The following is a 13,657-nucleotide window of genomic DNA, read 5'->3' as shown; positions in this document are numbered from 1 at the left end:
GTTAACCGTGTGTGGGGTGTGTGGGGAGTGGGCGGCTGCTCCTCCTCTCCTCTTTCTGCATCACAAAGGGTGAAAACACCGACAATCATCATATTTGAAATATAGATGTTATGTACTGATTTTTGCAGGTGAGCTTATAAGACATAACATAAGGGACACAGTTTTGATTGAAAGGTATTCACTCAATGTTCGTTATTGAGCTGCTGCTATATAAGGTAGTCGAAATGTAAGAATACAATATCACTGGGATATAAATGAAAATTATTGTAAAGTCTTTGGATAATCATTAATCTGTCCATTATTTTGCCGATGAATCGGTTTAAATTTCCATCCCTCTATTCAAAAACAGGACATTATTAAGCATTTTGATTCTGATTGATTTTGCTTCAACACAAACATAATCACTGCTATCATCAGCAAGAGTCATCTGCTATCAAACATTATTGTTACTGTTGTAGACTGAAATTCTGAGCATTTGGAGAATTTCTAATCAAAAAAATATCTAAAGAATTCATCTATTAAATATAATTAATTTGATAAGTTGTCGATGAATCAATTGACCATTGCACCACTAGAATGTATTATAGTTGCAAGTGTTAAGTGTCTTTAGGCATTTGGGTGAATTGTTGTGTGGAGCAGAGAAAACAGCATTTCGCGTCTATCGCAAAATTTCTAACGTTTCACAATGAATACACAGATAGTAAGTGAACCCTTATTTATCGCCATGGATAAGTTTCAGACTCACCCGCAGTAGGTGAAAGGCTTTATTTATTTATTTTTTTAGATAGACCATATACTGTACAAACTTTTAAAAAGATTTACTCCTGCAACATACTCTAAACACAACAAAACTTATTAAAACACCCTTTTTAAAATTGCATCACAAAAAGATTGCAATACAATAAAGCAATTGCAAAATGAAAATGTATAGAAAACACTGTCCCATGTCGCTGTACATGCATGTTCCTTTACGAGGCGGAGCATGGTCAGCAAGTGAGTGTCTGGGTGAGGCAACGGTGGCTCTCCTTTCCCCCACTTGATATCGTTACAGTGAATAAAATACTGTTGAAACCCATGAAAAAGCAACATAGAAAGGGCGTGATAGACGAACCGTGATATAACGAGGGGTGTTCCATAAAAGTTCCTATGAATGCATTTTTACCCCCAAATGTGCAGGCTTATCACGCTGTGAGAAAGTGGTGTAATTATGTAGCGCGCTTGCTTGTTTGGGTTGCAAAATCTCTCACAGAGCAGTTGCTTATGTTTGTGCCGCTCGTAAATCATGCCCTGATTGTCCCCATTAAAATGCAGGAAAACTACTTAAAGCATTGAGCGCTGATTCGTCATTGTAATAAATTTGTTTGTTCGTAATTCCGCAGAAAAATGTGAGATAATCACAATATCTCAAGTCGGCCGTACGCTCCGGTTGTACGGCGGGTGCTAAATGATCATTTCATGTTGGCTTGCAGACTCGTGTAACTATCTTTACACTTTTTCTAGCTTGTGGTGGCGTAATCTTAAACTTAAAAGTGGGAAGCTGCAGAACACCGTAGAGATATGTTATTATTCTGTAAAATGATTTGCCTTTCAGGGAGATGTAAAATCTGTTTTTTAAATTTTATTTATTTCAGTTTTGTGTAAGAGTCGTTCAGGGGCGTACGGAGGGTGGGGCGCTGACTAGCGGGAGCCCCAGGCATTCACTACCAATCTGGAATCTAGTCCTCCAAGTCAGAAATCTCACATGATCAAACATGAACTAACACAAACAGAGAAGAAGAAAGAAAAGAAAAATCCTGGACACAGCGTGAGAAGGAAACTCCTGAGTGAGCGAGCAGTGAGTTCACAAATTAAGCTAATGGCTAATTAAGCTGTTTGTTTACATTCACTTAATTGAGTACATTCCGTTTCTCGTCACGACTCTGGTGCTAATGAACTATGTTGAAGTGAGGGGAGGAGCTTCATTTAGTCAGACCATATCCATTTCTCATAGAAAAGTAGTGCGTTAGTGCAATTTCATGGCATCTATTGGCAAATGAAGGCTCTTGTTTCGGACTTTAAAGGCAGCCCCAAGTTCCTGCTTCATTGTCTGATTTTGACATCTCCTGGAATGGCACGTACAGTAAAGAGGCACAATGTTGTCATTGTGATCTTTGAAGAGTCGCCGCCAAGGGTGAAAGCTGTCAAGGGATTTTCGTGCATTGAAGCCGACTTCCTTTCAAGTAATGTCGGTGCAGGACGTGATAAAAGGGTCAAACCGAGGCCGATTGGATAAGCGGGAAGGAAAGATGAAGACTGGGGTCATGTTTGCATCAACTCAAAACAGCTTTTTGAAAAAAAAAACCCAGGCCAACTTATTAAGACCCCTGGAAACTCATCCATTATACTAGCGTATATGAGTAGTCTTTGGGCTCATACCTGCAGGCTGGCCTTGCAAATTCCGAGACTCCGACTTGTTCCTGTCGAGATGATTCCTTTGCTACGCGTCATTAGGACCACCGCCCGATCACAGCAGCCGCCTGCGGACAGCAGACAGCCACTCTGAGGATAATGATGCAAAAAAGAGCAATGGAGTCTCCTTCCTCCCCCATCTTTTGACTTTCCAATCCCTCCCATGTTAATCCCCTTTGGTGACGGTCGCCTAAATGAGTTTAATGGCAACGGAGGCGACCGATGATGTCGTGCTCGGTGTTCCGACGGCCACTTGACGAGACCGTCGCAAGGGGAATAATGGAAGGGAATGTAAATGAGCAGAAAGTCAAGTTGAGGGTCACTGTCAGAGTTGGTCTTGGTTTTAAAGAGGTTCATTACCTTTCATCATGTTTTCATCCACTTCTCGGTAGGATGACATCGACTTCGGGTTTTTGTTTACATGGCCTTATTTGGGTTTTGGAAGGGTTATTGAGCTTCCATTAAACCACACATAGGCAATTGTTGGCCGGCGTGGATGACATTGACAGTGCTGGTTTAAGTGATTTCCATCTGGGAGATGCACCAAAGATGAACAGTGCCCTTTTGACTGGCATTTATACGCCGTCGTACTGATTAGTGGGTGCAAAGATATTTCTCTCGCTAATAAGGCCAGTGTAAACGCAAGGTCCATTAGCAGCGGTCTGCTAATCCAGCCATCCCCAAGCACCAGTCCACGCAGAGAGGTTTAACAATAAATACCCAATTGATAGTCAGTCTGAATTAAGTTGTCTCCGTCACATTGTAAAATTCAAGTAAAAGTGTCGAAAACGTGTAAATAATAGACCGGAATGCATAAAATCCGGGTTTATCGCTACTGTCGATTCTCCCACACTAAGGCCGCTCTGCATAAAATGTAGACAGCCTCACAAATAAGCCAATGAAGCTTTCAAAACTGCCAAAAAAACCACTTTACCTTACTTCCATTTCCAACATCCTGTCTTTGTGAAGCAGGCTGTTCTGCAGTGACGGCAACCAAAACAAAATTATGCAGCAGAGTGGACATAAGTAACACTCTTGTTGTCTCCCATTAGCACAGGATGGGACCGGCTGATTAAAGAAAAACAAGCGCAAGGATCCAACTAATTACAACAACTACATTTAGCCTGATGACGAGTTGTCCTTTAATATTGTTTTCAATGTCTTGGTCCGTTAAACTGTGTGAAACCAGGCCATTGGGAATAGCTGTGCTACTCAATAACCCGACCCCTTATTGTCACATCAGAGAAGGATATTGATCGATTTATCTTGGCAACAAGGCGGCAAGCTAGCAAACGACTGCGATATCCTTTGAGCATTTCACAATTTTTCCTCCTGCTTCTCGTTGGTGGGTGAGATCAAAGATCTTAGGTTGCATCTTGTGTTCTGATAGCGCTTCGGTGCTGTGAGAGTTAAGGCCAAGCATGACACAACAAGCCCAGGCAGGTGGTCGTATCAAAGAAGCAGACTGGAGCTCCACGGGAGACCCAAAGGCTGCTAATGAGAAGGACTCTGTGGGATTAAAAATAAAAAGATTATTTTTCATGGAGATGAATGCCAAAGAAAAAATTGGCCGATTTCCGTTAAAGGGAACAGGCGCCTGTACCAACTAATCTGCTTGACTTCCATTGTTGTTTTAATTTCCCTCAAACTGATAGAAAATGTAATATTTGTAACATAAGTGTCATACGAGTATGAAGAGAATAGAGACGCTCGCCTCCATAATTAAAGGAGGGAGGACATGCGTCGTTTGTTGCCTTCAGCGACATGCATTAGCAGATAACATTTACTTATGCATGTAATTGATATTTAATTTATTGTATTGCACCATACTTTCCCATGTTGATATACATTTCCTTTACGGTTCTTTTATCATCGTCACACTTTTCTTGTTTGGCGTTATGGAGATGAAAAATAAACAAATATGAAAAAGTGGGAAAAGTACAAATATATTGGACAAAAAAATACAAAAACTGCAAAAATATTTGGGCTTTAATTTGCTAAAAAAAATCATTAGGTTCAACCACTAAAATTGCATCATCAAAGAGAGCAAGCCATTTTCAAAAATTTTGATTGGTCGATAATTTGTAAAAACACCCACCCAGACTGACCAGCAGTATAGTTTTTGAAAAAATTGTGACAATTAACAAATTATGGCTTATGAAGTTTTGGCCTGACACCAGCGATCTACAATATATATGAGACAAAAAAGAAAAAAGCTCAAATATTGTAAAAAATAGTACAATACAAATAACTGACATAAAACACATCAAATATTACTGCCATACTTGATTGATTGATTTTTAATTAATTTAATCTACTAAAAACATTAAAAAGTTCATCAATTTGATGTGATGTATTTTTAATAATTAAACTTAACAGTATATATTAGATAAATACACAATGTGAAAAATAGTAAAATACAAATATTTGAAATAAAATACCCCCAAATTATGGCAAGTATAATGCCGTAGTTGTTTTTCATTTGATTGTTCCAGATTTGTGGCCTTGAAGTGTTTTTCTCACAAATATTTACTGTAATTATGACTTTATGTCTGTTTTTGCTTAGTTTAATGACATAGAAAGACATTTTCATACTTTAGCAAAAAATTCAGGTTATCATCCCACCATATGAACAGGAAAAAAATAAGAAGCCTGAAGGTACGCCCGAAACTTCCCGCAGCTTGTCCGAGGGATTCCTCTCCCGAGCTGCTAAATTTGTCAGCCCGAGCCCATTAGCCACGATTTGATTGAGCGATCGCGCATGCTGTCCCTCATGCTGACCTTCACGCTTGTGACGGAACAAAATTATTGACTCCATAACACACTTGGATCATTTTTCTCCATTGAAATGAATGGAAATGTCATTAATCTGGTGTTAAAATATCGCTTGCTTGAAGGGTTAAACATTCCAGGCCTTCAAAAAAACAACAACAATTGGTAATAGGTGCTTTCTAATAAAGATAGCATTTTATACAAAAAAATGAAAACGTTATGGAAATGTTACATTAATAACATTCCCTGGTGGGGCAACATGAAATATTACTGGATGACTTCGTGGAGGAGTCAATCTCAACAAAGACCTGAGTTATGGATGATGCAAAGCGGCTTGATTGATTCCCAGTGAAGCTCATTAGGAAAGCGTTTCATGCTGAATGGCGAGCGAGGACAAGGGTAAAAACAATTCATGTTCGACATGGCGCACGTGAACTAATGCCTCGCTATTAAATGAAGAACGCGGCGATGAGGTTGACTGCACGATTTGACCCAATCCATCAGCAAATACTGCAGTTCAATCTGAATTACTGGCTTTTACAAGTATAAATATTTACAGTAGTTCTTGAAAAAAAGAAAGAAAGAAATTCTTTCAAAATAATGAATGCATTAAAACCAAGCCTGACTATTTTCAATTACAGGTCGATGAGTGCATCTCATAACGATGCTGTGTATTGATGCCCTGCAGTCTGTAGCACCCAACCTAGCCTTATATGCAATATTTCACCCTGATTGATATGCAATCTTGTGCCTGCAATTGAGTGCAATGTCTGGCGAGCCTTCGGGGAATCGCAAGAGCATTTAAATGGCAGTCTGGAGCCAATGGAATGTGGAAGGTGTAGGGAGGGAACAGTGAAGGTTGCCGTGGAGAGGCTTGTTAACGGAAGGTGTCATTTTTGTCTGAGCCTGTTCATATGGATTCCACGGCCTTGTCCGATGCACAAATAATCACTACAATACATAATGAGGTGTCTATTAAACCGGATTGCATTGAACTCCCATTCTTGCATTCTTGGTGGGGTTCACTGTAAAGTAAAATATAAATAAATACATAAATATAAAAAAATAAAAATAAAATAGTCACGTTATAAGAATTGTGTTGTAAGAGTATGAGAAACTGCCCTGTGATTGGCTGGCAACCAGTTCACAGTGTGCCCCGCCTATTGCCCAAAGCCAGCTGAGATGGGCTCCAGCACCCCCCCCCGCGACCCTTGTGAGGAATAAGCGGTCAAGACAATGGATGGATGGATGGATGGAGTATGAGAAACATATATGATGTTTTGAGAAAAATAGTTGGTGTCTACGAGATAAAAGAATAAAATAGTTGTAAAATAAGGTTACGTTGCATACGTTAATCTTACGTAAAGTAAAATAGTCGCAGCGTGATAAGAATTGGGTTGTAATAGTTACATAAATGATGTTTGATAGTTGTAGTGTTTACAAGAATGAAATCATGTTACGATTTTAAAAAGTTATAATATTACGAGAAAAAAGTCATGAATCAAGAATTAACTCTTAATGTTATGAGAAAAAGATCGTGACTCTAATGAGAAAAGTCAAGAATTAACTCAGTGTTAGAAAAAGGCATAAAACTATGAGGAAAAACAGAATTCTGCTGTAGTATTACGAGAAAATTAGATGTATCGTTATGAGCATTAACCTCTCATGTTATGAGATCATTTCACCTGAAAACTATTTGTAACTATTAAATAAAATAAGTTCTAATTTGACAAAATAAGTTACAAAAATAATGGCATAAAGTCCAAATTTTACAACAGTAAAGCCTTCTTCTATCGTGTTTAACAATACCTTTTCAAGACTTTGTGGAGGGCAGTCAGCGAGGTTCCATGAAACAAGGGCAAAGTATTCAAGCAAGTCAGTGAATGCTGACGATGACGAGAAGCTTCATTGTTAAAGTTAATAAAGCAAGGGGCCTGTGAGGGTTTTATGGTTTTGTATGTGTGTATTTTTCTAAGAACAATCATGCACAGGTGCAGTCACCTTGATTGTGGACTCACTCGTAAAAACCACAATGGAGGACTGTGGAAGAAAGGCAAATAGAATCAAAGTGTTGTGTTGTATGAGGCCCGCAGGTCTAATCAGCAGCCAAGACTTGCCTTTGAAACACACTCACACACACACACATTCTAGCATACCTTCATCACTCCAGCGGTCTGTACTAATGTGGACACTTAGCATAACCGCTAATGATTGTTAGCGCTCATGTTGCTTTTGAGAGTCGTTTGATTTGCTTGCAATTCAGAGAAGTGACGCTTTCGAATCCCCAATCTGTCACTTTCATGGTCTGTAGTATTGCTGGACCAGCCTGGACGCTTTTGCATCAGCGCTAATGTTTGCTAGCGCTCATGTTACGTCTCAGAGCTGTTTGAATTGCTTGTAGCTTGGTGTTAATTGTTTGCTGCTCTCTCTTCAGCCCAAATCACTTAGTTGGTCTGTGTTGTTGGTGGACCAGCCAGGACACATCTTGTGTTGTTTTAGCGCTAGCATTGGCGCTAATGTTCAAGTTGTATGCTGTGCATGTAGTAATAAGCTTGCTAGCGATCGTGCCTTGCAATTTCCCCGTGATGAATATGGCATATTGCATCACTTTATTTAAAAGATCTCTAATTTTATGCCAAGAACTATATTGTGTTTATAAAATTGTATTACTAATTCAACCAGTTAGTAGCTCTGTGTGCCTTTTTTTGATTTTAGCATATCAAGCAGAAAAAAAAACAATTTCCATGCAAAACATTTGTTTGCTTATACATGTGCTGTATTAGATGGGAGAGCTCTTGCTCATAAAAATGCCATCACATTTCGCTATTGGCTTCCAAAAATCCTTCTCAATGAGTGCAGCGAGAGGCAATTTTCCCTCCATTATCGTGTAAACACAAAGCTGACTAAATGAACAAGGCAAACAAGCCAAGCCATTGAAAAGCTTTTTTTTTTTTTAAGCAATTGAGCAATGTCCACTAAAAGAGCTTGTTTTTTTTTTTCCTGGTGCCATGAATTAATAACTATACTATATAGCTGCTTTGACACTTCCTGTTTAATTTCAGCCGTAGGTCCTTGAGACTAGTCCACCCAATTTGGTGTTGACTGGTGAAATGGTTATGTTGTTATTGTTTTTTTCCTTTAAATGTTACTGGATGTGCTACAGAGTGACATTCAAAGTACACAGTAATACTTTATAGCATTTTTTTTTTTTTTTTTTTTTTTTTGCCTGTGTGCATGTTAATCATAGATAATGGGACTTTTGGCACTGCTTGAGTGACCTTGTTTTTTTTGGTGGCTCTAATGGAAGCAGCAATACAAACACAACCACTTAGTCTGACAATGTTCTGTTTCATCACGGTTGGAAGAGTCGACCCGTTCGTCTCGGTAACTTTAAATTCAATCTGCAGGCTCCGTTTTCGCTGTGAAATTTTCGTTTCCCCCGTGTGTCTGACTTTGTCTTCCTGGCGGTTCTCGTTGTCCTTTAGTTGCTCCCCCCTCCCCCATCTTAATGTCAAAACAATAATAATGTACAGCAAATCTTTGACATTAAAATGTTCAACTGGCTGCTTTAAATATTTTTTTATTGGGTTTTAAAATGATTGAGCACTCTGAATATGTGAAATCTAAGCATTATTTATGTGGTATTATGGAGTAGAATAAAATAACTTAAAATTCTAACCAACTTCCATAGGAAAGTAGCAACTTTCCGGTGCTATTCGGTCCACTTTTGATGGATTCAAAGTGAGCAAAAAAGGCTTTTTCTTTTTCTCGTTTTCTTCACCTGAGTGCACGCTGATGAAAGCCTTTTCCAACAATACCTTTTTGCTGCACTTTTGCCATTTGGGCCGAGTCATGGGGGGCTTTCTAATGGACGCTGACACATGTGTGAAAAGACGAATGGGACTCCAAGTGCTGTGCAACACTTGGAGAAAATGTCAACTTGTCGGCTCTTCGGCATGTGATGACGCAATTTGAGGAAAAGAAGCATTTTGAAGCTTGTAATTCAAGTATTTTTTATATTTTTTTAATCAACTATAGAAAGAAATGTCTTAATTTTCATGAAATAAAAATAGATGATTATTCTTTTAGTGGAGGTGGGAAAATTAAAACCAAATTCCATAAATAGTGGGGGAAAAAAAGAGGAAATTCCATATTTTAATTAGCACATCATACCTCCACTAACATGTGAGGTGTCATGCTGATCGCCATGACGACTGAATGCATGTTTAGCGTTCCTCCACTGTGTGCAACTCAAGCAAGTCTGTCGCCGTAGCAACATGTTACGTGCTGGAAGCCACTTTCATACCTGCACTGCTGCACTGTGATCATCTGAATGGAGTGTTTGCAAAGAGTGTAGCCTTGTGGTGGAACTGGAGGGGCAGGGGGGCAGTTGGGGGTCTATTTTCCGTTCTGAATTAATCAATGGGCTCCCTCACAAAGACTTTTAGAAAAGGTGGACAATGAGAACGATTGAGTACAACTCCCAACGGCAGACGTCACACATCTGTGGCATGTAGTGGATCAGTAAATAGAGAATTTAAAGTGATTATACTTTTCCGCCCTATGTTAGTCCAGCAGTGGTTCTGTTCTGTCTCGTGCCCTGAGGGGGATGTTGCCTGTCTGCCGGGACAGATAGCCGACGTTTGGACCGCGCTTGTGGCAAACTCCCCACCCAAAAATCTGTCTCCCTTCATCCCTTTTATTATGTTGAAACTCTCCAGAGATGTCTCGTCTGGTTACGCTGATGGACGGATTGAAAGGGCCATGGCGCACTCCAGTTCCTTCTTTCCTTTTTGCCACTGATTTGACTTCAATGTATACTCACGAGTGTGCATATATACCTCATTAAATGGCCAGTTTTTATTTTATTTTATTTTTTTCTCGTCCCGTGCAAATAGCTCATTGACTAATTTAGCCTCATGGGTATGTGCGTAAAGGTTTATTAAAAAGTCATTGGATGCATGGGGACTTTTGAGTCAAAGCCGCAAATGGAATTACGATCTCTATTTCGTCTCATCTGACTTGTACAGACACTATTTTGAATAATTTAAATACTTTTTACTATTACAAGTAATTGCATATGCCCGCTTTGCCTTAAGTTGTTTTCATCGTGGATACCACAAATTTCCCATGTGGCGCGGTTATTTGAAGGTCTATTTATGATGCACAGAAGAATATAGTAATAATAAAACAGCATCTCTCCATCCCCAGATCTTTATTTATCTGTAATGTTGTCTGGACCAGCCTGGACACCTAGCTTAAAGTGCTAATGTTTGCTAGCGCTAATGTTACAGCTGTTTGAGTTGTTTCATATAGAAAGTTTCTTTGTCATTGCATACTTAAATGGGCTTAGTCGACTAGCCAGGACACCTCAGTTACTGTCATTGTCATGGCAACTCCAGATCATACTTAAGTTGTTTGTAATATTAGCAGGACCATCCTGATTACATATTTAAGTGCTAATGTTTTTCTTGCGCATGTGATAGTTCACAGTGTTTGAATTGCGTATAATAAAGGGAGCCACTGCTTAATTATATAATGTAGTGGTCTTGATGGACCAGCCATGACACCTCATTGTTAGCATTAGCATAAGTGCTAATGTTACTCTTCAAAGTTGTGTACGGTGCAGACAGTGGTGGCTTCAGATGTGAATATCACAACTTGTAGGCATGTAAACAAGCAGCAATACACACAGACATATAGTCTTTATCTTCTGCCAAAAACGATTACTGCAGTCTAACAATAGTTGAGTGATATACTGCCACCCAGTGGTCAAGCCACACATACAACAGAAGGAGCCCAATCATATTGCACAGACTGTTGAATTCTGTACATTGTATTTATTTATTTATTGGTTTTATCCAATATTCCGTACTGTCGTTATGACGATGATTTAACATCAGCGTCCGTTCTGTTTCGCATAATCATTCATTATATTCTACAGCTAACACTTGAGTGTTTATGACACAGTTAAGTTGGCATCGTTGGCGGTTTATTGAGCTCTTATTAGCCTCCGTGTCAGTGCAAGCTCTAAATTTGGATGCTGTTTCACTGCCATCAGACAAATGGCACAGTGATGATAATAAGAGAGCGGCTGCTATCACAATCGGCCAACTCCCTTTTGAAGTGAAAACAAAGTGAGCACCAGATAGGATTTGTGAGGGGTGTGAATAAAAACAAAAAACAAAAAAACACTCCTTATGAACATGTTTATTTTGTCTTTTAATTTTAATTCTGGCCGTGCAGTAGCAGGAGAGTGAGGCAATTCATCATACATGACAAACATGCTACACACGCACCTTAAAGCAGCCCAGAAACCCTCCGGAGTGGAACTGAAAGTTCACCGGGATGCGTCGAAGCCTCCGGGACCACGCGGCGGTTGTTCCCCTTCATGCTTATTAGCATTAACGTCACGCGCGAGGAGACAAGACAACCACCGAGGACAAAAGTGTGAAGGGAAGCAGGATGGTTTGATAGCAAGGTTGAGCAAAAATGACACAATATCTACTGAACTTTTTGTCGATCCTGAACCGGTGACATGTTGATTCAAATCGGGGAAATGAAGTGACTTTTTGTCCTTTTGTGTTTTGTTAACAGTTCAACCATGGCAGAGGTTTCACTGGTTTCAGACAATGCACGTTAACAAAGCTTTTGTTTCCATGATCCTGCTTCATGGAGGCATATTGCACTTCCTTTGCCGAGCCCCCATCAAGAGAAATGATCATCGGCGGCGCCCATTTCATTCGCTTCCTCATAGCTCTTCCTTAAAGTCAGCCCGCCTCGCTCCACTCTGGTCGCATACCTTATTGCAGCTCCATTAGAGACCGAGCAGGAAAATGGAATGGGAATGTTCTATAGCTTTTTTCCTATTCTCTTATTCTGGCCCGGAGCGCTTCCTAATGTGCTAATGGACTTCGTGCATTCTGCCTGACCCCACGAGTAGATTCTGAGCACCCGGGTTAGACCCCGCCCCCTCCCCGTCACCGTCGTCTCGGCTCGTGTTGCTCCATTTGAAGTCTTTTTATAGTTCCCCCGAGGCAGGTCGCCCACTCCCGAGGTCACCAGGGCTGAAATATGAAGTGTGGATGCAGAGCGCGATCGGGGCTGACATGATCTCCGACGTAAAACTGACGAGTAGGATGACTATCTAAGCTAGCATAACCAGAGATGAGGACTCAATTCTTTGTGACTTTGACTTGACAACAAAATTTTCTAAAAGTTTAAAAAGGTAAAAAAAAAAAAAAAAAGCTTAAGACTTGAACTTGTAACTTGAAGCGAAAGACTCTAGATTTGACTTGACTTAAGATGGAATATGAATGACACCAGATAACGTTTTGTTTTTTTTGCCTTCCTACACTAAAGTGTAATTACACATTCACCTTAATAGGTGGCAGTGGCGCCATCATTGTCAGAGAGTGCGCAAGGAGAATTAGCTCCTCTGCACAGGCATACTTACATCAATGTTATCATTATTTCATTATATTTTTTTAAGGGTGATTTTTGGTATATTTAAAAGATATCTTTTTTTTTTTTTTTTTTTTTTTTTTTTTTTCTCTTCTGCAATGGCCCAGCATGACGTGCCCCAGTTGGTCAGGTCTTCGTGGTGTCATTTATATGAGGGCAAATACAACAACTTTGCCAAAGGAAATGACTTATTGAGAGATTTTGTAAAAAGACAGATGGTGTTGTCTTGCTGTCAGTTTTAGATAGAAAAAAAAAAAAGCGAGCTAGAAATGTTGGTGTGTAAAACAAGTTTTGATTGACACTTCGATATTAAGCTTTTATTATGATTTGTGGGGCATTCAGGAGAGGTGTTGAACTGGAGTATATTATCTTGAGAGGTGTTTATACATGCATACAGATGAAATTGCAAACTTCATTATTGGATCACTTGAATTGTGATCATAGGAAATGACTTCAAATGATCTTTTTTATTGATTGATTGATTGATTGAAAATGAGTAGCTGCTTTCATCAACCATTCTTTTAACATACTGATAATGGAATCTTTTTTTTTTGGGTCCACATTATTGTCCTTGGTGGAGCTGGACAGAATAGGATTGAGTTCACCTCAGGGGTAGATTTTCGTTTCACCGCTTGTGCAGCAGCATTTATCAACCCATCTTGTTTTGGCACGTCACGACGAGAACCTTATTGATTTGGAACGATATCTGACTCAAGATTCTCGGGTCAAGTTAATCATCCTCGCTATTGCTGTCACAAGAGCGTTCTGAAAGTTTCCAGCTTTTTTTGGTTCTTCCTGTCAGGATAAGAAAACTGATTTTCAGTCCTACCTAACACCAGCTGTCTTAGGTCAAAGGACAAAATCAAACAGCTAAAAGGTGATATTTGACAGAAAAGCAGAGACACTATTGTGACAGTTGAGCCTGTGTAGAAACATTCTGCTCGTCCTCTTCACATTGTCAGTAACGAGGATG

At 39.6% G+C, this 13,657-nt stretch overlaps 1 long non-coding RNA gene across 1 annotated transcript in view; it reads left to right on the top strand.

Annotated features, from left to right (window-relative positions):
- The window catches only part of LOC144010473 (uncharacterized), a 158,414-nt gene that overhangs the window by 126,613 nt on the left and 18,144 nt on the right, over nt 1–13,657 (top strand). The window lies entirely within an intron of this gene.

The sequence above is a fragment of the Festucalex cinctus genome, chromosome 21 (assembly GCF_051991245.1).
Source record: "Festucalex cinctus isolate MCC-2025b chromosome 21, RoL_Fcin_1.0, whole genome shotgun sequence".
NCBI classification, from domain to species: domain Eukaryota; kingdom Metazoa; phylum Chordata; class Actinopteri; order Syngnathiformes; family Syngnathidae; genus Festucalex; species Festucalex cinctus.
This window is presented reverse-complemented; position numbering and strand designations above follow the sequence as displayed.